Genomic DNA, 12,690 nt, shown 5'->3' on the forward strand with positions numbered 1-12,690 from the left:
TCTGACTGGAAAGGATTGGGGTGCTGGTCAGCATCACACTGAATGTGAGTCAGCAGTGTGCCAAGGCAGCCAGGAAAGACAACAGTCCCCTGGAGTGCATGAAGCAACTTATTGCCAGCTGGGTGAGGGAAAGGATCGTCCCTCTCTGCTCTGCATTGCTACTGCCTCACTAGCAGCACTAGGTGCACTTCTGGGCACAGCAGAACATAAAGGACATCAAACTCTGGGAGAGTGTGCACTGGAGGGCACTGGAACTGAGAGATCTGAAGTTCAGAGTTTCAAGGGATTGACTGCTTGTTCAGACTGGGCCCTTCTCACATCCCTTCTCACATCCTGCAATGAAACATAGGTCTCATATGGGACATGAACCTCACAGCGTCCTTGCACCCCATTCACAGCCTGGGATCTTCTGTCCCCATGTCTTTCATTTAACATCATACAGACCTCCAACCCATTGCCCCAGGAAATGCCCGGAGCCAACATGAGATACAGGACCTCTCTTCCACTGGTCTTGTAATCAGGGCTTGACCTGTCTGCTTCGTAAGGGAAAGGAGAGGTTTCTTAGCATGCCAGTGCCTTTGCCTGCCTGTAGTCATGGCTTCCAGTTATCTTCTCTAACAAGTCCCTTGGGAAGCTTACTTGGTAATGTTCCTCAGTGGGCCCATTAATACTCCAAGAAACTTCACTGTTACTTCTGACTTTGTCTTGTTGAGCACTTTGTGCAAACTTCTCTCTGCACTGGAGGCTGATGAACTCAGCATCAAATGCACCCTGGGACCATTATAACCTAAAGAATCTCCTGTGTTTTATGCCATCTTGTTATCTTCTTCAGGTTATCAGAACTTGTTCAGCAAAAAGGAGGGATATCTGGAGAGAGCTTAAAGAATCCATTATAGATTTATTGTCTATTTATTTATAGTTGGGTTTAAAGAAGACATTAAAGCAGCACTGTGCAACTGATACCAATCCAGGTTGTCCCAATGAGTTCTGTACTGTTACTGCGTTGACAAAGGTCCTTCTCAACCTCCCCACCCAATTTCTGCTCACAATGGACCTATGGGACTTGCATCACTTTTCTTCACATCACTCTTCTCCTCTGCATTCATCCGCTCAGTGTTAAAACTGCTTTGCACCAACTCCCACTGGCTTTCCTCAGAGAACCAGCTGCACATGGAAAAGGAAAGATTTCTCTTTTTTATCTGGCCAGCAAATGGAAAGAAAGGTGATGCAATTGAATGAACAGTAAAACACAGTGATCAACTGCATGCCGTGTTCAAGCGACATCTATTGAAGTTTGTCTTTCATATGGAATACTTTTAAAAGAAATGATTTATACTGAGGTAGGATAGGATAGATTGAATCACAGTGAAGTAGTTGACAACAGAGGCCATCAGACTCTGGTAGATAGAGCAAATTCCAGTAATCTCCCTGGGATAGATCAGCCAGGTAGTTGAGAGGTATCAACTTAAAACTGAACAGGACTTGTGAGTATTTCACACATTGAGACGGGTTAACACATTCTCACTGATTCTCAGACTTTGGGGAGATGGAACAAATTCCAGTAATCCCCCTGAAAGTCAGAAATCAGACAGATAATTGGGAGGTATCTGACTGAACAAAGAGCAAGGGATGGAGAAATCTGGAGGGCAGTGGGAGTAGTTTGTGCCCAAATGGCCTGCTGAAAACATGCCCTTAACCATGGCCATTTATTTAGGAGAGTTGAAAACACCTGGAGGATGAGACACATCAAATAGGCCGCAGGGAAGAGTAGTGCTGGGCACCGGGCTATAGTCACAGGGCATTGGCACTGGCACTGCTGTCTGTGTCTCTGAACCTGAAGGCATTTGTGTCCAGCGAACACAGTTCTGGAAAACATTGTAGTTTCAGTAAAAGAAAAAAAAAGACATCAAATCACCTCAAAGATTCATATTTACAACTTAAAATGGAACAAGACTCATGAGAATTTCTCATGTTGAGAAGGGTTAACACATTTTCATTGTTTTCCATCTTTGTCTTCAATTATTTGTTTCCGTTTTATTGACATTTATGATCAACTATTAAGCTTACAGCCTCAAAATAAATAAATAAATAAAAAGAGATACATTTGCATCTTGCACATGGCCTGACGCCCCTTTGACCTTCACAGTTCCCACAAGTCCTTCCATGCCGGAGAGTATGAGATCCAGCAGAGCACCTCTCCTCTTTGGTTCCTCCATGGCTTGGTCAAGAAGCTGCCATCTGTGCTCTCCAGGGATCTGCTGGATGCCACATGCCCTGCTGTGCTGTCCCTGCAGCACATACTGGAGTGAAAAAGGCCACCAAATGGGACAAGGGACAGACAACATCAGATTCCCATCTGTCTGCAGAGGGTACCTTCCATTGACTGTTCCTGATCAGGAAGACAGGAAAAGACACTGATGGTCTCCTCTGTTTGCCATTTCCATTAGCTCTGACCTGTCTGCTCTTCCATCCCCAGGCAGAGCTCAGTGCACTCTCACAGAGGGCAGTCACACTTCTTTATCTCCTCGCCCATCCATCCTAAAGACTCGGTATCCCCCTTGTGCTACAGTGCAGTTGTGGAAGCCATTAAACTGTGTCCCCATCGTCCAAACAGGAGCTCAGGCCAGCAGCTCTACCAAGATTTCTAGCTTCTTGTGTGTTGGTGTTTGCATTAGTGCAAAACCACAGAAGTAAACATCCTAATTGAAAAGCATCACTGGACATAGCTGGACTGGATAGCTCATCTATGGTATCAGTGTGCAGAAGGTGGCACACAGACATTAGAGCGATCGTGGGTCTTGGAGGTGACGTAGCAGCACGGACACACCATGGGCATGGCTTTGCTGAAGGCCCTGTGCTGCAATTGCAGCTGCATGTGAATTCACCAGACAGCCAGTGCTATCCCCTCTCTGGCCCTCAGCTGATGCCCAGGAAGGAGCTGTCTATCTCAGGGACTTCCCACACGGTTTACAAGCACTGGCACACATCAGGAGCAGCCCAGGCACCTTGGGCATCACCCAGTGTCTGTGTGTGAGCAGCTGCCTCCCTGCTGAAGGACCAAGGACTCAGAGCAGGAGCTCACATGCAGGCAACTCCTTGTGCACTTCTGAACTGAATCAGAGGAATCCCAGCTCCTGTGGGTGTGTAGGGAGCTGAATCCCATTTCAGCTCCAGGATTTCTGTCAAGGGATCAAGGGATGAGACTCCTGCACTGCCTCAGCTGGATCACTGTCCTGCACAGGGAAAGTCCAAACCTCGCCTTCCTTGTCTGGGTGCCCTTATTGTTTCATCAAACGATCTCTGGGAGCACTCCCCATATGTCTCCAATCAGTCACTGACCACTGGACATGTGGTGGATAATTGAGCGGATTTCAAAGCACAGTCATGATGCTGTTGTCTTTCAGGAGCTGTTGGCCATGAAGACCCAGGGATGTGTCAGGGGAGATGAGTGGGAAGGATAAAAATGACATAATCTGCTGCTTGCTTGTCCAGGCTCCTGGGACACAGGGAGCTCATAAAAGTGTGCAGGGCTGCAGAGAGACAGCTGTGCCCAGGAGCAGCTCTTGTGCACAGCACAGCCTGCAGGTGACAGAAGGAGAGGAGAGAAATTGAAGAGAGCTTGCAGGATGTGTGTGGTGTGAGCAGGCTGCGAGCTCACTGCAGGAGCATTGCTCACAGACCATGACAAGGTAAGTCTCACAGCTGACCATGAGCTGCTTTTAATTAAGGGATAACTATAACTGGGACATCCCATAGGAGATCTGACTGCAGGCACTGCATGTTTCTTTACTGTGGAAAAAGCTTTCTGCTCCAGCTGAGACGGGTGCCCAGGGCTGTCCTGCAGAGCAGGGTCCCTGCTGTGCCCCAGGGGCTGTGTGCCGGGTATGGGACTCTGCCGCCTGCCAGGCTCAGCACTCAGCCTGCCCGGGGAGCTGCCCAGGGCGCTGCGGGGAGACGTGTGGGGTAAGGAGCCCCCGGCAGGGTTTGTGCTGCCACAGCTGCTGCCTGGGGCAGGGGATCACAGCTCCACTGCACAACTGAATGTTTCTGAGGGCACTTTGCAAGAGGAGAGCCAAGGCAGGGGGTTTCCATTTCCTGTTCTGAGGCAAAGAGGTTTGGAGTCAGAAATCTAAAAGGGGCAATAAGAGTTCTGAGAATTTTTCATCAATCAATTGCTTGTTTTGTGAACAGTCACACATGATGTGCTTTCAGTCTCCCCTTTCTCAAAGGATGGAATTATCATCATTTTCTGTAGGCATGAATAATTCACTTATCCTACAAACAGGCAGCATTTTCTAACTGAAACTGAATGCCACAGAAGCTCGGGTAGGGGGCTCTAAGAGCACTTGGGGTAAAGATATGAGACTTGAAACATATGAAAATATCCAGGGAGATGGCGTAAGAAAATAAGAGTAAGGTTAGAGCTCCATATGCTGCTTCTGCTTATGGAATGTTGAAATACATGAAATTAAATGCAAGTAATGGTGCTAAATGTACACTGTTGTAAGAGAATAAAAACATTTCATATTATAGCAGGAGTAGTGCCTCAGAGAATGGTCTGGACTTGTCATTATCTTCTGCACTCTGAGCAGGACTCCAAGCCCAACAACAGCAGATGTCCAACAGCAGCTCCATCAGCGAGTTCCTCCTGCTGCCGTTGGCAGACACGCGGCAGCTGCAGCTCCTGCACTTCTGGCTCTTCCTGGGCATCTACCTGGCTGCCCTCCTGGGCAACGGCCTCATCAGCACAGCCGTAGCCTGCGACCGACGCCTGCACACCCCCATGTACTTCTTCCTCCTCAACCTGGCCCTCCTCGACCTGGGCTGCATCTCCACCACTCTCCCCAAAGCCATGGCCAACGCCCTCTGGGACACCAGGGCCATCTCCTACACAGGATGTGCTGCACAGCTCTTTTTCTTTCTCTTCTTCATGTCAGCAGAGTATTCCCTTCTCACCATCATGTCCTATGACCGCTATGTTGCCATCTGCAAGCCCCTGCACTACGGGACCTTGATGGACAGCAGAGCTTGTGCCACCATGGCAGCAGCTGCCTGGGGCACTGGGGTTCTCTATTCCCTGCTGCACACTGCCAGTACGTTTTCACTGCCTCTCTGCCAAGGCAATGTTGTCAACCAGTTTTTCTGTGAAATCCCCCAGATCCTCAAGCTCTCCTGCTCAGAATCAAATCTCAGGGAAGTTGTGTTTATCTTTTTTGGTGTGAGTTTAGCTTTTGGGTGCTTTGTTTTCATTGTTGTGTCCTATGTGCAGATCTTCATGGCTGTGCTGAGGATGCCCTCTGAGCAGGGACGGCACAAAGCCTTCTCCACGTGCCTCCCTCACCTGGCCGTGGTCTCCCTGTTTCTCAGCACTGTCATTTTTGCCCACCTGAAGCCCCCATCCATTTCCTCCCCACTCCTGGATCTGTCAATGGCACTTCTGTACTCAGTGGTTCCTCCAACACTGAACCCTATTATCTACAGCCTGAGGAACAGGGAGATCAAGCACGCTCTCAGGAAGGTGTTGCAATAAGCACTATTCCAGCTTCTATAAAATGCACAACTTCCTCATAGGATTCCCAGTGATGGTTCTTTATTTTTCATGCATCTTTGATTGTTTGATTATGTGAGATATAGCAACGTGCAAATATATATATATATATATTATTGAACTTATAAATAAAAATGTATTACACTTTTTTCCTACCTAATTTCCATTTTTTCACTCCAAGAGCTCATGTAAACATGTATCCAGATTCCCCGAATATGTTAAAAGATACCTAAAAAGTTTTCAGAATAGACATTTACTTAGCTTTTCTTTTTTCCTACTTTGTCTGGATTTGGGGAGGTACAGCCACAGACAGCAGCTCAACGTGCTCTTTTCATTTCTGATCTCTTTACACTACCACAGTGCTCTCAAGCCCTCTCATTTGTGCAGTCCTGAAGGTCTTGTGTGTCTCACGACCGTCCTGTTGCCTCTACAGCAGCAATCCAGGGCTGCAGTCAGTAGCCAGCAATATGAACAGGTCTGTCAGAGCTGGTCTCCTTGCTGGCACTGCCATAACAAGAGGGCTGCTTCAGAGCACGACCAGAGAACTGGAGGGAGGCCTCTTCCAAAGCTGGTGCAAGGAATGTACCTCAGGAGCTGCTCCCTGAGAAAACCTCGAGATCTTCTGGTGCTCTTCAGTGTGAGACCGAATCAGACTGAATAGTCCCAAGGAGATCCGTAAGCATCTCGGGGCAGTGCTGTGGTTTAAGGTTTATGGGTTGAGACAAAGAGAAAAAGAAAATGATAATAATTATGACAAATGTATTTATACATATATAATATATTTAGTGTATTTTCACACATATACAACATATGCAGTTGGAGAGGAAAAGGCCTAAAGGATCATCCAATCCAACCGTTCACCTATTACCTATAGCTCCCACTAAACCATGTCCCTCAACACAATATCCAGTACACCCCCGGACTCACAGAGGCGACAATGTAAATTGTGTAATTCCTAATCATATGGACAATATTACTTCCAAAACCCAAAGATGACCGCAGAGCTGAATGTGCACAAAACTTCACTTTGTCAGCTGCCAATTTTAACATGGTATAAACTGAGGTCAAACAGCATAGCAAAATAAATACCCTAATCAAGCATCCAAGCACCAAGTAAGGAGCTGTGCAGTGAAGCTTCATGAGAAGACTCAACAAGCTCCACAAATAGGGAAACAATTAGCATCATGGCCTGCACTTTTCCAACTCCCACAAAGCCCTGAGTTATCTCGCTCTGGACAGTTGTGCTGTTATCTCTACCCTTGGAGCCTCACATCAGGCACCGAAATGACAGTGGTTGTTGAACCCAACATATGGCTCAGCAGCACACAGTGCTTGGTGCACTGCCCCATTCCCTGTGGGATGGGGAAGAGAATTGGGAAAAAAAAAGTACAGCTTGTGGGTTGTAACAAAGCAATTTACTAAGAGAGATAAAAGGAGAGGAGTAATAGTTATCACTATATATCCGTTGATATGGAATTGTATGTAACAACTGATGCACAAGCACTTGCTCAGCACCACCAGACTGATGCCCAGCTGAGCCCTGGGCAGTCAAGAGACTGAGATGAACTCCCACCCATTTCAATACAATTTCTGCTTGCTGTCAGCTGATAGAGAACGTCCCTTTGGCCACTATCAGTCAGCTGTCCTCACTCTGTTCCCTCCCAGCTCCATGTGCCCTCCACTGACCATGGCCTTGGCTCCGTACAACACTGCTTAGCAGCAGCTGTAAACATCAGAGTGTTATCAATGATTTTCTCCTAGAACCAAAACACTGCACCATAGCAGGCAGTCTGAAGAAAAAAAAATCATCTGAGCTGTAACTCAGATTCCTGCCTGTCCCCCTCCTCTTGTTCTTCCTGATCAGGAAGCAAGGAACAGAATCTGCTGCTCTTCTTTTTGAAACCTTTTCATCAGTATTCAGGTGGCTCCTCTGCCATCCCCAGGCAGAGCTCAGTGCACTCTCACAGATGGCAGCAGCCTTTCTTCATCTTCATTGCCTAATCGTAATGAAGAGTCTGTACCTACTTTGCTACAGTTCAGAGGTGGGAACCATCCCACCATGTCTCTGTGAGACAAACAAGACCCTAGGCCTGCAAAGGCACAGAGATTTGGAGTTCGCTGAGTGAATGTTTGTGGTCCTCTCATTAGTGTAAGGATTCTTCAGAAAGCATCCCCTTCCAGAAGCATGTTTTGATTTAGCCTGTCTGGGTCTTGCATCTACACTTTGGTACAGATGTTCAGGGCCTTGCTCAGAAGCAGCAGCCTGCATGAAAGGAAAAGCTCTGTGGTTTTCTCTTGATTTGTCCCGTTTATTTCCCATGCTACCCGCACTGGTCTACAGGCACTTTTAGGCAGCAGCAGGTTGGGGTTACCCCCAGAGGGTACACAGTAAGATTTAGGACGGGGTATTGGCAGTAAGACCTTCTCTGAGGAATCCTCACACAGTCCTATGGAACAACTCAGAGGCTTTCCCTGCAATCTCCAACAGCAACATCATCCCTCAGCCCTTCTCTGTCACATCCAATTCCCCACCCTTCCCCATCTGGACCTGGTTTAAAGCCCTTTAATCAATCAGTGCAGGAGCATTTCAGATGGGGTCATGGAGGAGGCAGACTGCCATTCTTGGGGTGGCCATTTTCCCAGGAGGGCATGGTGGGAGGGCTTGTCCCGTCCAGTTCCACCAACACTTGCATCCACCCAGCAGAAGGCTGTGCCCTCTGTGTCCCACTTGAACTCTGCATGGAGCTTACAGTTCGCAGTGACATGGCTGAGAAGCTCTGGGCATGGATTAAGGAACAGGGAAGTAAGGTAGCTTCTCAAATTCCTCCCTTCATACCTTAGCAACTTCCTTGTAATCTCCCCAATTATCCTGTCCTTTCTTCTCAACGACGGAGATTCTCTTTTTCTTCCTGAGTCTCAACAGTTTTTCCCAGTTCAACTGCACTGGTCTTCTTCCCCTATGGCTCACCTGGTGGCATTCAGGGACAGCCTGATCTTGTGCCTTTAAGATTTCCATCTTGAGGAGTATCCAGGCTTCCTGGACCCCTTTACCCATAAGGAGCGACTCCCAAGGGACCCGTGCTACAAGTGTCCTGAACAGGTCAAAGTCCGCCCTCTAGAAGTTCAGGATAGTAGTTTTGCTAGTCACCCTTCTGACATCTCCAAGAATAGAGAATTCTACCATTTCATGGCCACTCTGCCCAAGACAGTCCCCAACCTTCTCAACTCCTACCAGTCCTTCACTGTTAGTGAAGAGCAGGTCTAGCAAGGAACCACCCCTGGTAGGCCTTCATACCAACTGAGTAAGGAAGCTGTCTTCTATACAATCTAGAAACCTCTTGGACTGATTCCTCTGCTCTTTATTATATTCCCAGCATATATCAGGGAAGTTGAAGTCTCCCAAGAGAATGCGTGCTGGCGATCGTGCGACTTCAGTAAGCTGCTCATAGAATGTCTCACCCATCAATTCACCTTGATTAGGCAGTCCATAAGAGACTTTTAGCAAGATGTCACACCTACAGGTCTTTCCCCTGATCCTTACAAACATGCACGCATCTTGATGGTTCTGAAGCCCAAGCTCTTCAACATCAAAACTCTCTTTAATATAAAGGGCCACACCACCACCCTTCCTTCCTCATCTATCCCTTCTGAAGAGCTTGTAACCATCCATCACAGCACTCCAGTCATGGCAGTGGTCCCACCATGGGTCAGTAATAGCAACTAGGTCATGGTTTGTCAGATGCACAGTTGCTTCCAGCTCCTCCTGCTTGTTGACCAAGCTCCTTGTGTTGGTGTAGACACTTCAGCTGAGGCATCTGCCTCTCTCCCAGCTCAAGCAGCATTTCCCTAGGCTCATCTCTGGTGAGCTCTGTTTTGTCCCCTCCCCAATCGTAGCTAGTTTAAAGCTCTTTCGATAAGCCCCACTACCTTCTGTGCTAGGATTTGTTTCCCCCTTTGAGACAGTTGGGTTCCTTTCATGGATAATAGACCACAGGCCAAGTAAACTGCCCTGTGATCAAAGAAACCAAAGTTTCTGGCTCAGTACCAACCTCTGAGACAACTGTTCATTGCTTTGCTTTCCAAGCCTGCTCCGTGTCCCTCACTGCCCCTGAAGGTACAGAACAAAAAATCACTTGATCTCCCACTCTATGAACTAAATGGCCTAAATTCCTGAAATCTCTTTTCATAGTTTGTAGGCTTCTCTAAGAAATTTCATCACTGCCCACCTAAACTATGAGTAGTGGAAAATAATCAGTGGACCTAACCAGCATTGGGAGTTTCCTCATTATGTCCCTGACCTGAAACCAAGAAGGCAGCAGACTTCCTGACAACTCAGGTCCAGTCTGCAAATGGGGCCTTCTATTCCTCTGAGAAGGGAGTCACCCACCACGGCCACCCTTCTTTCTTTCATGGCAGAGGAAGTCACAAGGCTTGGTAGTGACTGCCTTGCATTAGGCTCTCTCCTAGGCAGATCCTCCATTGCCTCCCTATTCTTATCTCCTTCAGATTTCAGAGTGTCAAACCTGTTGCTTAGAGGGAGCAGGGGTCGAGGGCTAGGCAGGCATGGGGGGGCTCCTGTGATGTTGAGTTGGGACTCTCTTCCAACCCTCCTCATCAGTCAGGTCTGTCTGACTGTGACAGGGCAGGGAGTCAACCACTTTTCTGGGGGTATCTGCCTGGCAGCCTTCCCTCGGGGATGCCAGCAAGTCACTCCACCAGCCCATCTCCCGATCACACACCCTGATGGTAAATTGTGAGTAAAACCTTGAGTAAAGTGAGAGTTCACCTAGAGAAAAGTATGAGTAGAAACCTGGATTGACGTGAGGGTAAACCCAGAGTAAACCCAGGATCTCATCCATCATCATGCTCGGCCTCTAAGGGGAACATTTTCCAGTGTTGCTGTGTAAAAATATAGGTTCCTCACATCTAACCTATGTCTCCCCTTTTTAATTTAAATCCATTTCCATTTGTCCTGTTATCAACAGACCATCCCATCCTTATTCTAGTGTTAGGCATCTCATCCTCAGATGGGCTCCAAACAGCAGCTTTCCATCTCCGATGCTTCCCTACAATATGAAATGATCCATCAGTGAAAAGAGCATATTTCTTTTCATTTTCTGGTAGTTCGATGTATGGTGGAGCCGCTTAAGCACATGACACCTCTTCTCCTGGTGATGTTCCAAACTTTTTATCTTCAGTCCAGTTCATGATCACTTCTAAAATTCCTGGACGATTGAGGTTCCCCATCCGCGCTTGTTGTCTAATCAGTGCAATCCACTTGCTCCAGGTGGCATCGGTAGCATGATGGATGGAGGGAACCTCCCCTTTCAACATCCGGTTCATCATTGACAGTCGAGGTGCGAGAAAGAGCTGCATTTCAGTACCAGCTACTTCGGAAGCAGCCCGAGCCCCCTTATACGTGGCTAAGATCTCCTTCTCAGTTGGAGTGTAGCACTCTTCAGACCCCTTATATGATCGACTCCAGAATCCCAGGGGTTGGCCTTGGGTCCCTCCTGAGGCTCTTTGCCACAAACTCCAAGTGGCACCTTTCTCTCCAGCAGCAGTATAGAGGATGTTTTTACATCCTGTCCAGTCCATACTGGCCCCAGGTCCACGGCACAGGCTATCTCCTGTTTAATCTGTTCAAAAGTCTGCTGCTGCTCTGGGCCCTATGCAAAATCATTCTTCTTCTGCATCACCTGATAAAGGGGGCTTACAATGAGGCTGTAGTTTGGAATGTGAATCCTCCAAAAGCCCACTGCACCCAGGAAAGATTGTGTCTCTTTCTTGCTAGTTGGTGGAGACATGGCAGTGATTTTGTCGATCACTGTTGGGATGTGATGACATCCATCCTGCCACTTTATACCTAAGAACTGAATTTCCTGGGCAGGCCCTTTTACTTTGCTTCACTTAATAGCAAAACTGGCTCATAGAAGAATTTGAATTATTTGCTCTCCAGCACAGCAGCACTCAGTGGGGGTGTGACCTCATTCAGGCCACGGTAGTCTACTGTCAGCCTCCATTCTCCACTGGCTTTACGCACTGGCCATATGGAGCTGTTAAAAGGTGAGTGAGTTTTACTGATCACTCCCTGATTCTCCAACTGGCGAATCAAATCATGAATGGGGAGCAAGGAATCCCTGTTGGTGCGATACTGCCGTCTGTGCACTGTCTTTGTAGCAATCGGTACCTGCTGCTCTTTTATTTTTACTCGTAGCAGCCTCACAACAGACGGGTCCTCTGACAGGCCAGGCAAAACAGACAGCTGCTTAATGTTGTCCATATCTACAGCAGCGATTCCAAAGGCCCAGTGATACCCCTTAGTATCCTTGAAATGCCCTCTTCTGAGGTAATCAATACCAAGTATGAACGGAAACCCTGGGCCACTCACATAGGATGTTTTTTCCAGTCTTTACCAGTGAGGCTTATTGACTGGAGGGCATTAGGGTGCACTGTGCACCGGTATTCACCAGCGCCTTATATTTTTGTGGTTCTGATGTGCCAGGCCATCGAATCCACACAGTCCAATAAACTCTATTATCCCTTCCACTCCCTTGACTGAGGGCAGGGCCCCTCTATTGGTTACCTGTGATAACTGGAGCAGCCGTACTGGTGGTTGGACTGTTTTGTAGTTCCCTCACCCGTGCTCATAGTACAGGAGTAGGCTGGTCATGCCACTTCCTCATGTCTTCTCTGTGGTCACGTAGGTAACACCACAAGGAAACACACAGTGCAATTGTACTGTTGTTCCTTGCTCGAGATGGAAAGCGCTTGTGTCTAATAGCTGAGATTTTTAATGATACACATGAAGGCTTTATGATCGTTAATTTCTTTACGATCTCTCGCCTTCAACTGAAGCAGCAGCTAGGCCAATTACCAAGTGACACCAAGGAGATGAAGTGGCAAAATGGCGATTTATTGAAACAGACACATCCTTATATAACCTACGCCTTTTTGTCTACACCCACTGTATTACACGTCACTAAGATTCTTCCAGAATATGGGGAAGGGCCTGTCACATCACAACAAGCTACCGTCCTAGCTGTCCCAACAGCGAAGCAACCAGGTAACAAGAGATTCATTCTGGTGCCGTGTGAACTCCTGTCTTACGCCTTGGATTTCAGTCATCTATCATCACCAGT

At 47.6% G+C, this 12,690-nt stretch overlaps 1 protein-coding gene across 1 annotated transcript in view; it reads right to left on the bottom strand.

Moving 5' to 3' along the window:
* LOC146759270 (cytosolic carboxypeptidase 4-like) overlaps nucleotides 1–12,690 on the bottom strand; it is a 168,109-nt gene that overhangs the window by 58,496 nt on the left and 96,923 nt on the right. The window lies entirely within an intron of this gene.

The sequence above is a fragment of the Coturnix japonica genome, chromosome 10 (genome assembly GCF_054131305.1).
Source record: "Coturnix japonica strain WE chromosome 10, WE-NBRP24, whole genome shotgun sequence".
Lineage (NCBI taxonomy): Eukaryota > Metazoa > Chordata > Aves > Galliformes > Phasianidae > Coturnix > Coturnix japonica.